Consider the following 13,532-nt stretch of genomic DNA (forward strand, 5'->3'; position numbering starts at 1 on the left):
TCCCGCAACATCGGGATGTCCTGTCTGCCGAAAGATGGTGCTCCTGTAACATAAGAAAATCAATCGATCCTCCAACTAGATCTTTGTGCAAATCATGTCGCATGAGGCTCTGGCCCTACCTAAAGTGACGACCTCCGAAGCCTCGTACATTCCATGAGTATCCTCATGGAGTGTGTCTCAACCTCTCAGACCAGCATGGCTGTATAGCCCATGCCTACCTCTGCTACCTCCTAGTATATACCCAATCATGTGTCCTCTCCGCTATCTCTGCTGCGGGGTGTAATAGGGGGAAGTCCTCAAAGTAGGCATCTAAGTCCTCTACCTCCTACTCACTGTCCTCAGCTATCACCGCCTCCCCTCCCTGCTATGTGTGCGGTGCTTGAGATAGCCTAAGCTTGGAAAGCTCAACCTAATGGAGCAATGGTCTGGGGGACTATGGCGTATCTGAAGCTACTAGTGTCGCTACCTCCGTGGGCTGAATCACATCCGTCTACAGTGCTGCCCCTATCGGTGGCTGTGGGACCTCTAGCTCTTGGGCATCCATAGAAGCATCTATGGGAGCAGTGGGGGACTGCAGTGGCTCTACATGGGCTAACGGCCTCACGTCCCTGATCACTCCACTATCTCGGCTCTAGGCCCTCGTGCCTTTGCCTCTCATCAGCGCGCACTCTTCGCTGGCGTTGTCTCCTCCTCTATCTAGCATTGCACCGTCTTTGGCGCTCTGCATCACTTCTCTCAAGTCTACCACCTCCCTCATCCCTGAAGGAGGTCTAGCGTCGGCGTGTCCTGGGGCATTCAGCTGCGAGATGTCCAATCATCCTGCAGGTAAAGCACTGACCAAGGAGGCTTGTATAAGAGAATGGCTGGATAAGAAAGCCCCCGTGAATGGAGGGAATTCTAATATTCTGGGGAAGGCATTGCAAAAAGACTCTGTGGGTATTATCACTCGGTCCGATGGGTATCTATGTGGTCCTTCTGAGACTGCGTCAGCAAAAGTCCTATCCCTATGTATGACGTGGCCGAATGCACTGCCAATCTCAAAAAGGTATAGCGTAAAATACTCATCAAGGCCAGGAAAAGAGATGGTGATGGCAGTCCCATCTCCAAGCAATGAATAATCCTGGCCCTCGATCCATCTGTCAAAGTATGCTACTAAGGTCCTGACATCAAGCGGGCTGGTAGCAAGCGTTGCCTCCATCTGCTCGGGTGAGCGAATTTGGAGTTTGAAACATCCCTTTCCAAGGGTGAAGATTGAGTTTTTTAGCTTGGAATACAGACAAGGAGAAGATCTAAGCAAGTTCATTTCACATATGAAGGGGCTTATTGCACAGCCATAGTTTCCAGAAACCGTGTTTCTGGTGTCCAGAAATGGGATGGCCTTTTTTGGCCATTTTCGTTTCTGGGAAACGGTGTTTCTGCCAGACAAGGGACGGGCAGGGTAAAGCCCCCCAAAACAGGCTGTGTTTCTTAGTCACCTGCATATTTCGTCTCTCCCCCTGCTCGTTTTGGACTCTCCTACTGCTGCATCTGCTCAAACTGAAGCAATCGTGCCTGAACTGCTGCACATCATCCCGTGGTCACTCGGTAACGCTGAAAACTCTCTTCTCGAAAGGTAACCTTCAGCTGTGAATATTCAGCTTGTTTTCCTGTATATTTCAGACCTGAATGTCTGCAATTTTCAGCCAAGATATATGAAAATTTTAGTCCTGCCAGTTGTGTGTGCACTATTTTAGCCTTATGTGTCATTTGTTTGTGAACATTCAGCCTATTTCATGCAGATTTCAGACCTGAATGTCTGCAATAATCAATTTTCAACCAAGATATATGAAATTTTTTGTCCTGCCACTTGTGTGCATACTATTTTAGCCTTGTGTCATTTGTTTGTGAACATTCAGCCTGTTTCATGCAAATTTCAGACCTGAATGTCTGCAATAATCAATTTTCAGCCAAGATACATGAAATTTTTTGTCTTGCCAGTTGTGTGCACACATTTCAGCCTTATGTGTCATTTGTTTGTAAACATTCAGCCTGTTTTCATAACACATGTAGATTTCAAAACTGAATTTTTGCAATTTTCAGCCAAGATATAAGAAAATTTTTGTCTTGCCAACCATCTACACATTATTTCAACCTTATGTGTTATTTGTTTGATGTTTGGACAGCTTGCACCTAATAAAATACCATGTCTCCTGATCCTAATTGGCACCATGTTACTCTCATAACCTCATATGAGGGGTCAGGTGGATCTAAAAAGTGGAAATGTATTTATTGTGGCATGGTGAAAACAGGGAGTGTCACTAGGGTCGAAGACCATCTTGCTCATGTGCCAAGAAGCGACACAGCTCCATGTGCAAATGTGCCAAGAGATGTGAAGCTTTCTCTTGATTTATGGAGGAGGCAACGTCTTGGTCTTCCGACAGTTGGTGCAGAACAGGACCAAGACTTAGCCACAGCTCAGCAACAAGAGGGTAGCACAAGTGTGGTTGGACCGTCAAAGAGAAGTAGGGCTACATCAAATCCTGTTGCAAGTGCATCCGCTTCAGCCTCGGTCTCTAATTCACATGCGACGAGGACTCCTTTGCCTCAGCCTGATGTTTCAGGTGCTCCTAGAGGTTCATTACAGAGGGCTAGCATACATATTGCTATGCAAAAGCAAGCCATAGCTGAGGCAACTCGAGAGTTGATGAGATTGTTCATTAGATGTGTTATTCCCTTCCATGTGGCTAAAACAAAGCAATGGAGGCGAACCATAAAAGCCATCAGCTGCATTGGATGTGAATGGGAGGGCCCATCCTGAGAGGCACTACGCACACGAGAGCTCAAGAAGGAAAAGGCATGCATTGAGGTTCAATTAGAGCCATTGAAAGATGCATGGAAGAAGTGTGATGGATGGTCTGACGCCCGTAGGAGAAATGTGTATAATGTCATGGTCTCATGCTGTAAGGGCACTATGTTTGTGAAGGACATTGATGCCTCTTTGACAGGCCTTGTAGTGACAGGTGCATTTATATGGCAGCATTTGCAGGGTGTCATCTTGAAAATGGGGCCTGAATATGTTTTACAGGTTGTGACCAATAATGGAAGCAATTGTATCTCCATGGGCAGCGTGTTAGAGGAGGAGTTTCCAAGCATTGTATGGACACCATGTGCTTCTCATTCCATTGATCTTTTGATTGAGGATATAGACAAAATTCAATGGGTTGAGGCCATATTCAACACGGCCACAAGTATGGTCAATTTTGTGAGGAGGAGGCCCAAGGTTCTTATCATATTTCACTCATTTAGCCACCTTGAGCTCTTAAAACCCTCCACCACCAGATTTACCTATATCTTCATTGTGCTTGAGAGATTGGTGCACGCTCACAAGGAGTTGATGCGCACTATATGGTCTGATGAGTTCATGCAATGGGATGAGTATGATTATCCAAAGACCATGGCATTTCGGTGCAATGTCATGAATGATACTTGGTGGAAAGATGTGGAGGCTATGGTGAGAACTCTCAATCCTATCTACATAGTGCTATGCATTACCGATGTGGAGGGTAGCACTATGGGTCTTCTTTATGAGTATATGGATAAGATAGGAGAGGCTCTTTAAAAAAATAACTTTTTGCCCTCGGACAAGTAAGTAACTCTTAAGTCTTTAGTTTACAAATCGATATTATATGTGTACATTTTGAAATTTGAATAACTATTCTTGAGACTTGAATTGACATTTCTTCAATGTTGACATCTTAAGGACTGCTCAAATCGTAGCTAAGTGGGAGAGGAGATGGAATTGGTTTCATAGACCAATTCATGCACTATCCCATGTCTTGCATTCTCTTTGGCGAGATGATAAGAGTGAGTGTGAGGAGCTAGAGGAGGGATTCATGGAGTATATGACAAAGGTAACATGTGGCGATGTGTCAATGCTTCAAAGGATTGAGGATGATCTTTTGACATTCCGCAATGAGAGTTTGCATTTTGGTAGAGAGACTGCGAAGTTGAGAGAGACTCAACTTCACCCTATCTCATGGTGAGAAAAGTATGGAAATTGTGCGCCCACATTGGTAATTTACAACTCCAAGATTTCTTTTAATAGTTATACATAATCACATATTTGTAATTTATTATCACTAGCATTCACTGCATAGTTTGATTCTTGAAAGTTGAATCTCAGATTCTTATGGCTCCGTTTGTGTTTCTATTTGAATGATGATTTATAGAAACGCATTGCTATACGGATTCTCTCACAAGATTGTAGCTCAGGCCCTTGTGAGAGAAATTGGAGTACTTGGGCCCTTTTCCATACAAAGAAAATAAATAAACTTACCAGTGCTTAGTTAGAGAGGTTGGTCTTTTGCCATTGCAACCTCCAACTGCTTGAGAAAAACGATATTCATCCCGAGCCGCAGGTGATTATATTTATATTTTGCTAATAGCTTATGGTCTTTCAAGTTTGACTTTTGAATGCCAATTCTAGAATCTAAAGATGATAACTTTTTTAAATCTCTATATCAAATAAACATAGGTAAATATTGACAAGATCGATATAGAGAATGTGAGGTTTGTTCCAAACATCACTCCAGAGGAGTGGAATATATATACCATGCTCTACCAGGACATGATAACCCCGAGCCATACTACGCGCAACAGGACTGCTTCACAATGTCAAAGAGCCATAGATGGAGCTAGCACTTCAGCTGCTCTAGCAAAATCTCTAGCAGATTCAAGGGCTTCTGATAGTTTTGGCTCGTCAGCTGATCTGGATAGCGATGAGCCAGAGGAGGATCAGGATAACATCACCTCTATTGGCATAGATGATGTTGCTACAGATGCTTGAGCCTTGAGCCTTGCTTTTATCATTGATGTTGAGCATTGTTGACAATTGTCAGTTGCCTATGTTTTTTCCCATGGCTGGCCAGTGGCCATTGTTTGAACTTTGAAGTTATAGTTCTTTGAGATCTCATAGATCTATTATCTTACTTTGATATTTGACTCTTGAGACATGTTACGACTCACATGATACATCATATGATCATTCCTATAGCTTGTAGTCTTGACTCTTTAAATTGGCTTTTATTGATGTTAGATGTATCTAGATTCTAGAATCTAGGTTGCCTTCTTTTGAAATTTGAATGATGAATGATGAATCTTGATGTATCATGTATCTACTTAGTACTATGACCTCTCACCGGTGACTACTCGTATTATCATGAGTGACGAGTGATAAGTCTCATGAATAATGAACTTGACTTTTAACTTTTAAGTTCTGATTATGCTTCTTGGATGACAGATGTTATGATGTTAGTATGTTACACTTTTTTTTCCAAATATTATAAGTTATTTTGGGTGATTTAAGATTTCTTCAATCTTGTGATTTGTAGCTTGCGAAATTGATAACTATGTGAAATTGCTGCGCAATGTGATTTGTGAAATTTAAATCATGGGTCTTGAAAGTTGGATTCTTATGCTAAAAATTAAGATTGTTCAATCACCAGTGACTCTAGTCTCTAGTATACTTAGTATGTGTATATATATGTATATTTAATCATAATTTATTGGTTTCTCCGAAACATCGTTTCCACCAAAATTTCAAATGGCCGAAACTCCGTTTCTTCCAGTTTTCGAAACTCCCATTTCCGAAACGCATGGAAACTATGGGCACAACTTGCCTCCGTTCAAGCATCCATCCATGATAAAGATGCCATTGCCATCCTGCTAAAGTTTGTGAATAAGGCTTTTCCAACCCTTGTGACTAGCCTAACTAATATCCCGAACCCAACTTTAGCAAGTACATGAAGAGAAGAGAAACAATACTAAAGGGTCTTCAGTATTTACTTCCCGTGAGCAAGTGTTAGTCCATACAACTTCTACTAAGTGCTCCTTCACAAAAAGGGGCATATTATGAGCAACTCCTAAAAGAAATATCGTGACAAAATGAAGTGCAATAAATGCAAAAAGACCGGGCATATCACCAGTAAGTATCCTGGTGTTCCAGAAATACCTAAGGAATCAGAGATCAAATTTGACTCCCAATCCACAAGTGCCCGAATCTTTTGAGTCTTGTAACACTCTCTACCTATAACCTTTTCTTATAGCCTAATTTATAAAGGCATCTCATTGAGAAATACGGGGAGCCATCCTATTATGTTTTATCCAATGCCACTTGGCGTTGAGGGGGGGGGTGTTGAAAGATAAGCATAGGAATTCTCCTTACACTAGAGAGGATAAGGGCAGCTAGGTGTAAATGGACCGGAGGACAGGGAAAACCCTAACCCTAACTCCTCCAGTGGCTATATAAACAGCCTAAAGTACACACTCAAGTAGAAGAGAGTGTACTAGTTGTACTTTGAGCAACTGACTAAACAAGATTTTGTTCTTGTACTTGAGCTCTCTCTCTCCCTCTTGTGCACACTCTATCATGCCTTCAACTCTGATTTGCAACATGATGAAGCTGGATTATTCAAAGGGTCCCCCATCTTGATGAACAGAAGTGACCCTTTCACATCGGGTTCACCAAATGTCACACGGAATACGTGCGGGAGTTCCGAAAGTCGCTCGTCCCAAGGACGATATGCGAGATGGAAGCAAGATCAAGATCAATTCAAGACAGCAAATTTGATGACAAAGGTCCAATATATTGTAGTTCTATTCCAAGTACAAATCCAAAGTCAAATTACAAAACCAAAGCTCAATCAGGAGAGCTAAACCCATAGCCATAAATGCTAAGTCAAGTATTCAATGAAGTTCAAGAGCTTCTAGTCATGAATAAATCCCAAATCCAAGTGCTTGTCCTTAAGAATCCAAGTCAAGTTCTCCAAGTAGATAGATCTTCAGCAGTTTGCAAATGAACTTGCTTTCAATCCGTATGCTGAGGATGGTATTTGTAGCTCACATGCATGAATTGCTATCAACACCATATTTTGAAATTCTTCTAGTAACCGATGGTTGAGCTAACTTCTCCGGGAAGAAGGGACAAAGATATGCATCAAGCTGACAAGAATAGATATCGCACGCAATACATGCAAGAGACCAGGAAACATGCTCTGTAGATTAGGACAATAGCCCTATTGCAAAGAACACGAGAACAGCCCACTCCTCTATTAAGGTGATAACTCATAATAAGACTCTGCTTTGCTTTCATGTGCTCCTCCACAAAACTGATCATGGCTCTTCTACCCTTCAGAAGAGTATTGAGTAGCTCGCTAATTTTCATCCATGTAGCTTCGTGATAGCCTCAAACAGTCGGCCTCTACAATATGCGGCCTTTTGTAGATCGCACATGATGTCACCCAAGTCGACTCCATGATTGCAGTTTTTCACGACGTCAATCATGCTGATATCCTCTTTTCAAGTTATAGTCAACAACCTGAAAAAGCATTCAGCTTTGATGAAAGTTCTCAAGAGCAACATCACTTCGTGGAGTCTGAAGCCCACCTAAAGCCTCCTTTGTCGTGTGACTGGCATGTAGGTATGCTATCCGAAGTAATGTCTCACGATTTGGCCACCACCCTGATGCGATGGTGCTCACAATTTGACTACAGTCTGGCTCTGTCCATGGTGTGTGAGATCATATTCAGCAGGTTGGTAGTTTTCACTTTCTCCTGATCAGTGTAGCTTGCCTCGGTTACACCTTGTTGGATCTATGGAAAATCATAGACTGCCGCAGTTGAAGCTCCATCATCCGTTGAACTCATTGAGATCTCTAGCTTCTTGTGCAGATGCCCACCATCAACTCAGAAACTCACAATTCTCTCCAATCATAACCGTGGAGTCTATCCTTATGATGATGATGCCCTCTCTGTCCTCCTCCTTGTTCCTTTCGTTATTATTCTTCTTCTGAGTCATCTTCTTCTTGAGTCCTCTGCACGGGCTTGTCAACCATTTATGCCAACCTTTTTTTTAGCCTAAGGGCATGTCAATTGATGATGACGATTGCCTCCACTGTAGAGCGGACGATAATGGCAAATTGCGATATGATTTGCTCTCAAGTCGGCAACACAGCAGCATCAGGCTGTTTGCCAAGCTTTGGCCTCGGCTCTCCTCTCCTCTTAGCCACACATCTAGCATTCCACTGCTACTCTTTCCGATTGGCTTTTTTCCATCACCATCTTCTTGTCAACTCCTATCCTCCAAAAAGCACATCATGCTGCCCCAAAATTAGCCTTATCATAAGGCTACCTTTGACTCCCCCACTATCCATCAACACTTCCTTTTTCCCATCTAACAATAGCCTCCTCTTTCTGTTAAGCTTGGAGGCATGCACTAAAAGCATGCCTGTGTAAAGCTTGAGTTAGGTGTTAAGACCCTGTCTCCTCCATATATTCCACAAGGCAAGACAAGAAGCTTTGCTTTCTCCTCCACTTTCTCGATTGCACACAAAGTCTAAGGTCAATGGATACCCTTTCCTAAGGGTCCCAAGCATGTTGGTATTCAAGACCACAAAGTAGAAAAGCTCAAAAATGAAGACATGGCTTCCCAAATGCTAGTATATACTTCCTAATGTTTAGATTTATCAGCTCCTTCTCTGCTAATGATACTGTCACATTGTCCACATCATCTTGAAATCGTCCCAACATAGGCTACATCTAGAGATTTCACATGGAGGACTTCCACACGACATCCTTGCGCCTCAGTACTACTCAGTGAATACAAATATTTTAGGATGAAACCAAGCAATCAAATTTTCAAACTAGTAGTTCAAATTGAACGGCAAACAAAAAGACACACACAACGGAAAACAAATTCCTAATGACACTGGCTAATGAGTTCAAATTCTTGGCAAAAAACTCCGCCCTCAAGTTCATAGTGGTGGACATGCAGCGTCACGACAACGTACACTAGTCCAACCTTATTTAGAAACTTGCAAAGTCCTTGTAGAGAGAGGTATGGACCTAATTATGATATTAGGCCTTGATGATATAAAATGCAAGCCTAAATCATTGATGAATATCAATCCCTACACATAAGTTTCCTAGGTCATATCTCATTGGACACAAAATATATAAGACTTAGACAAGATGAGATACCATGGAACCTTGATATCTTTTTTAACGAAAGTGCAAGTTTGGATATAATGTGCAACTCAAGACTTGCATATCTAGAAAATACCACAAAAAGCTGAGCATGTGTCTAAGGAAAAAGGGGTTTTGACTAGAAATCTAACTATGCATGTCCAAAGATTTGATCATGTAAGACTCTTTTGTGTTTGAGTCCCTTAACGTGTCTGAGGAATCTAGAGAGGGAAAACAAGATAGGACCCTTATGGGCATATGTTCAATGTAAGGTCCCTTGGGGCCCACCTTTGTTGGGACTAGTTGGTATGGTTACCTTTCAAACATGGCCTAATAAATATTTATTAGTAATCCTTGTTGCTATTTGCGATATGTGTTGTATCTTATTAGAGCCCAAGAGGCCCATTCCCCTTTGGTTTAGTGGCTGAGCATAATGTTACTTCTTAGGGACTAGGGAAATGAATGTCAATGCTCTAACGTTGTTTGTAGTGACTTGATTTATCTCATTAGAATGAGAGGGTCATTTTATTATTCCTTTGAGCACAAGTGCTACTAATTCATGCATTGTTGTTGAGATATAAGTATAGGATCCCTTGGAGTGCATTTAGGGGGAGCTTTTGGAGCTGCAACGATTGTCTCCTTTATACGAGGTGTCTCGGTCCCCTTATTTTCATGTTCATCAACGTTTTGATATTGAGGTGAGAAGGTAGGGCTTGTTTATTATTATACTTGAATATGTTTTGTTATATTTGGGTAGTCCTATTGGACATGCCTATTGGTTTCCCTTTACTAAGGGTGGTGTTGGTCAAGATGAGTGTTATCCCCGACTATCCCTCATATGCAATAGGTGTTCAACCTTCTTCCATAAGGCAATTTGACTAGGTATAAGTCCTTGGTTGGGTTTCTTATCAAGATAAAGACCCTCTTAATGCTGAGGGGAGGGAGTTAAGAGTGAAATGAAGTAAAATATGCCATATAAAGAGGATTAAAAGAAACAATCTAAAAGATTCTCATCACCTTATGAGGTCTTGGCAAGTTCTTGGGTTGGAGACAGACCAAGGGCCATTTCAAGTCTCGATGTTGCCCCGTCAAGATGGTTCAAAGCATATGGTGCATGTGTGTTATAACCACATGAAAACATGATATATGAAAATGAAAATTTTGAAAATGAAAATTTTGAAATACACATGAAATATGTCCACATTTCATTTAAAAAGACACATAAATCAAGAAAATGGTCTCTGTGGCATATCTTTCTATCTCTAAATATGAGGCTCTATGTCATTTTAAAGTGTGGGATACATTTGTGCCTCTACAAAGAAAAATTATTGAAGTTCTATTTGCTAGTTTTTCTTGCAAAACATTAGGACTTTCATATACTTATGACAAACTATTGGCAACATGAGTTTGATTGTCTCAATGCCAGTCTTATGTATCATCATTGCGCTACAGACTAGGTTGCACGCATGGAAAAAGAAAAGGAAATAATTAAATATTCACCGTAATCATTGTATATGTATTCTCTATTTTCTTCTACATTTGGTAATGTTTTGTATTTATTTAGCTATTATTCATCATTTTTCACATATTCTTGTTTCATTTCAACACCTTTAATTTCATTTTGAAGTTTTTGAAGTGCACTTCATATTTCTCACTTTCTCAAGGCTATTTGGCCATATTTTTGCATAAAATGTGAAGGTTGTCTTGCACTTTGACATCTTACAGACTTTCTGAATTGTCACCCCCGAAACTCCCTGTCTTGCACCCATCACGCACTCACACCTATAAATTTGCACAAAAGGCACCTTCGACACCATTGGAAACATCATAAACGTTGTGCTCTTTTACGTACTTTGGGCTTCTAAAATGTTGGGAGTGTCATAAAAACATCCAAAACGGCTTCAAAATTTGTGAAAATGCATTCCGTAAATCCAGCTCTCACGAAGACTTCAACCTCCAAAGTGGTAAGTTTAACTCCACCTGACCTACAACTCTCATATTGGTCCAAGGGCCGCTACGAAAGAACTCATGTGGGAGAAGTTAGGCATGTCAAGGAAAAGTGTTGTGTCATGTCAAGGCTCTCTCTTGGAGATATCCTTGGTATGGAGCTTGGTCTTGTGCTCATGCTTGGACCTCAGGGTAAGATTGTTTCCTCTATTTGATGCACTCAAGACTCGCACTGGGGGCAAGATGTTCCAAATCTTCTTGGATATCTCTAACCTGCTACTAAGTGCAAGATAGTTTAGAGAATACCAATACAAATTACGGACATGGGAATCTCCTTGTGCAAGATAGTTCTCTCTCTCTCTCTTTTTTTCGTAAATTCTCTCTCTCTGGGAGATCTCCTTGGTGTAGAGCTTGGCTGTGCACTGATGGCTGGACCTGAGGGTAAGATTGTTTCCTATCTTTGATGCACTCAAGCATGCCACAAGGAGGAAGATACCAGTGTGTGAGGCTTGTCACTCCTTGTGGGTGGGGTTAAGCAAGGGTGGTAGCTAGGGGTTATTTTGGGGAGATGGTCAAGGGAGCTGAGTGATGTGATGAAGCCTCTGGTGGGGGGGACAGTGGTGTGCTGAATCAGGGACACAACCCTGCACCCTTTCTCTATCCGGATGAGGGTGTAACCACCCTGAATGAAGGTGCGCTCCCATGGTGGGGGGTGCTGCTACTGCTGGGGGGGCCTCTTCAGTGGGATGCATAGCACGAACACTTGCCCTTGGCTGAGGGTCCTGTGTTTGTGTGGCCTGCTGAGGCCGTGACTGCCGCCTGCCCCTATGTCATCGGACCCTCCTGAGACCATTTTCCACCTGTGCAGCCACTTACTGCATGGCCTTGGACCCGCAGCGTGTGTACTGGGAAGGCTTTGTACTTACGACTGAATCAGTGAGGTAGGTGGGATACTCTCTGAATAGCAGGGTGAGGATCGGAGCCACCACGGCAGATGGTTCAATAATCCCAGCTTATCTATCCACCAAAACTGTAAATGTCACAAGACTGGCTTGAATATGAAGAGATCAGTGATATCCTAGAGAGTGATCAGTGATATCCTAGACAGTGATTTGAGCACAATCCTTCAAGCACAATATCTGGACGAGATGCAGATGATCAGGATAGGTGAGCCAGGATCTCTACAAAGTTGGAGGCATAGATTTGGGGCAATATCAGGCTCTGAAAGGTGACCCTCTTTGCTTGCAGTAACCCACAAGAGGGCTGACTATGGGCACTCAGCTAGTGTAAAACAACCTTCTCCAGATTACTCTGGATTAGCCACCATATGAAGATTCAAAGAACATAAATGGGTTTGCCCCTTAACTCATGAAATTTTGCATAGCAACCACACTGTTTCCAAAAGGTAGTCCTTGGGTGGAGAATTTGATTTGCTGTTGTCTAATTGATTGAACATCTTCAATGTACTGTTCCTTTCAATGAATTAAGTTTCGGTGGTCATGTTTGTCACTTGTTCCTGTAGAGTGGGAAATCGGTTACATAGTGTACTACCTCAGGCCCTACATTGGGTTATGAGGATTTCACAAGCATGGACTATTTAATCTCCTGATGCACCTCAGTTCCTGACCAACAAGATATAACAACATTATAGCTTAGCATTCTGGAAAGTAATATGCAGAACAGTGACTGAGAAATGGAGGACTCCTTGAGTAGATGGAATTTCAGCCATATGGCTTTATATCATCCATTCCTTGAGAGGCCATTGGCATTTGGAAACATGGTCTTTCTTCTTTCGAAAAGAGGCAAGCACAAGCCATGTCTGTGGTTTTTTCTGCCAAACTTGTGTGCAAGGTAACTAGCTGTTAGGGCAGCCAGTTTGGATGCATTGAGTTCCTCTTTAGTATGGAGTTTGCAGCCCTCATGCTCATTTTAACCCTTAGAGGTAACTCTTTCCAACTCCAAATCCAAAAGCTATATTCAATGTAATGCAATGATGTGGGATCTTCACCTCATCAATTAACTATACTGTGATACAGTGGGTGCTAAGGTCTGCTGGTGAATGGTGGTGGGGTGGTGCTGGAACCTCTCTCTGATCTAGTGCTGATAGGCTGCTGATTTTGGTCTACGTCCAGAAATTCGTGGCTCCCCAAGAGAAAATTTCTGGCTTGATGCATAAGCATTGCTTGGGTGTACAACAAAAGTTTTTAAACAGATTTAAGTTCAAAACGCTGTGCATGAAATATGTTGGAAGTGTAGTCAGTTCTGTAGTTCAAATAGTGCATAATGTGCTTCTGAGAGATTCACTATACTTCAAAAGTTAGTTCCTCTACCAATAGTTAAGTTGGTACACGACTTTTTCCACATTCAACTAAAATATCAAGAGGGAAGGATTGAAAAATCTAAACAACCACCACCCTCATATAAAGTTTGTCAGGGTAAATGTGGTAAATGTTTACTTGAGATTTGCTGGTGTCCATCACAGATTTCAGAAGTACAAGCCTCATTCCCCAAGAAGTAGCACTTTGATTTTCCATGCAAACAAGTGCCATGGACTCTTAAGGTCTGCATGATTTTGACCTTGTTAGG

General features: G+C 42.0%; 1 protein-coding gene and 1 pseudogene across 5 annotated transcripts in view; one reads left to right on the forward strand and one right to left on the reverse strand.

Annotated features, from left to right (window-relative positions):
* Positions 1-13,532, reverse strand: part of LOC148033264 (uncharacterized) — a 147,055-nt gene that overhangs the window by 35,218 nt on the left and 98,305 nt on the right. Inside the window, exon 11 of one of the 5 annotated variants that reach the window (XM_087681150.1) lies at positions 13,103-13,508. The exons of 1 other annotated variant lie outside the window; for it this stretch is intronic. The gene's annotated coding sequence lies outside the window, so the exon portion shown is untranslated. Of the gene's footprint in view, positions 1-13,102; positions 13,509-13,532 lie in introns of those variants that run through there. 3 more of the 5 variants (XM_087681152.1, XM_087681149.1, XM_087681154.1) reach the window with 3 other exon arrangements.
* On the forward strand, positions 2,183-4,825 carry LOC148033265 (uncharacterized; annotated as a pseudogene).

This window comes from Lygodium microphyllum, chromosome 7, assembly GCF_053477565.2.
Source record: "Lygodium microphyllum isolate KBCC chromosome 7, Lygodium_microphyllum_v1.1.10, whole genome shotgun sequence".
Lineage (NCBI taxonomy): Eukaryota > Viridiplantae > Streptophyta > Polypodiopsida > Schizaeales > Lygodiaceae > Lygodium > Lygodium microphyllum.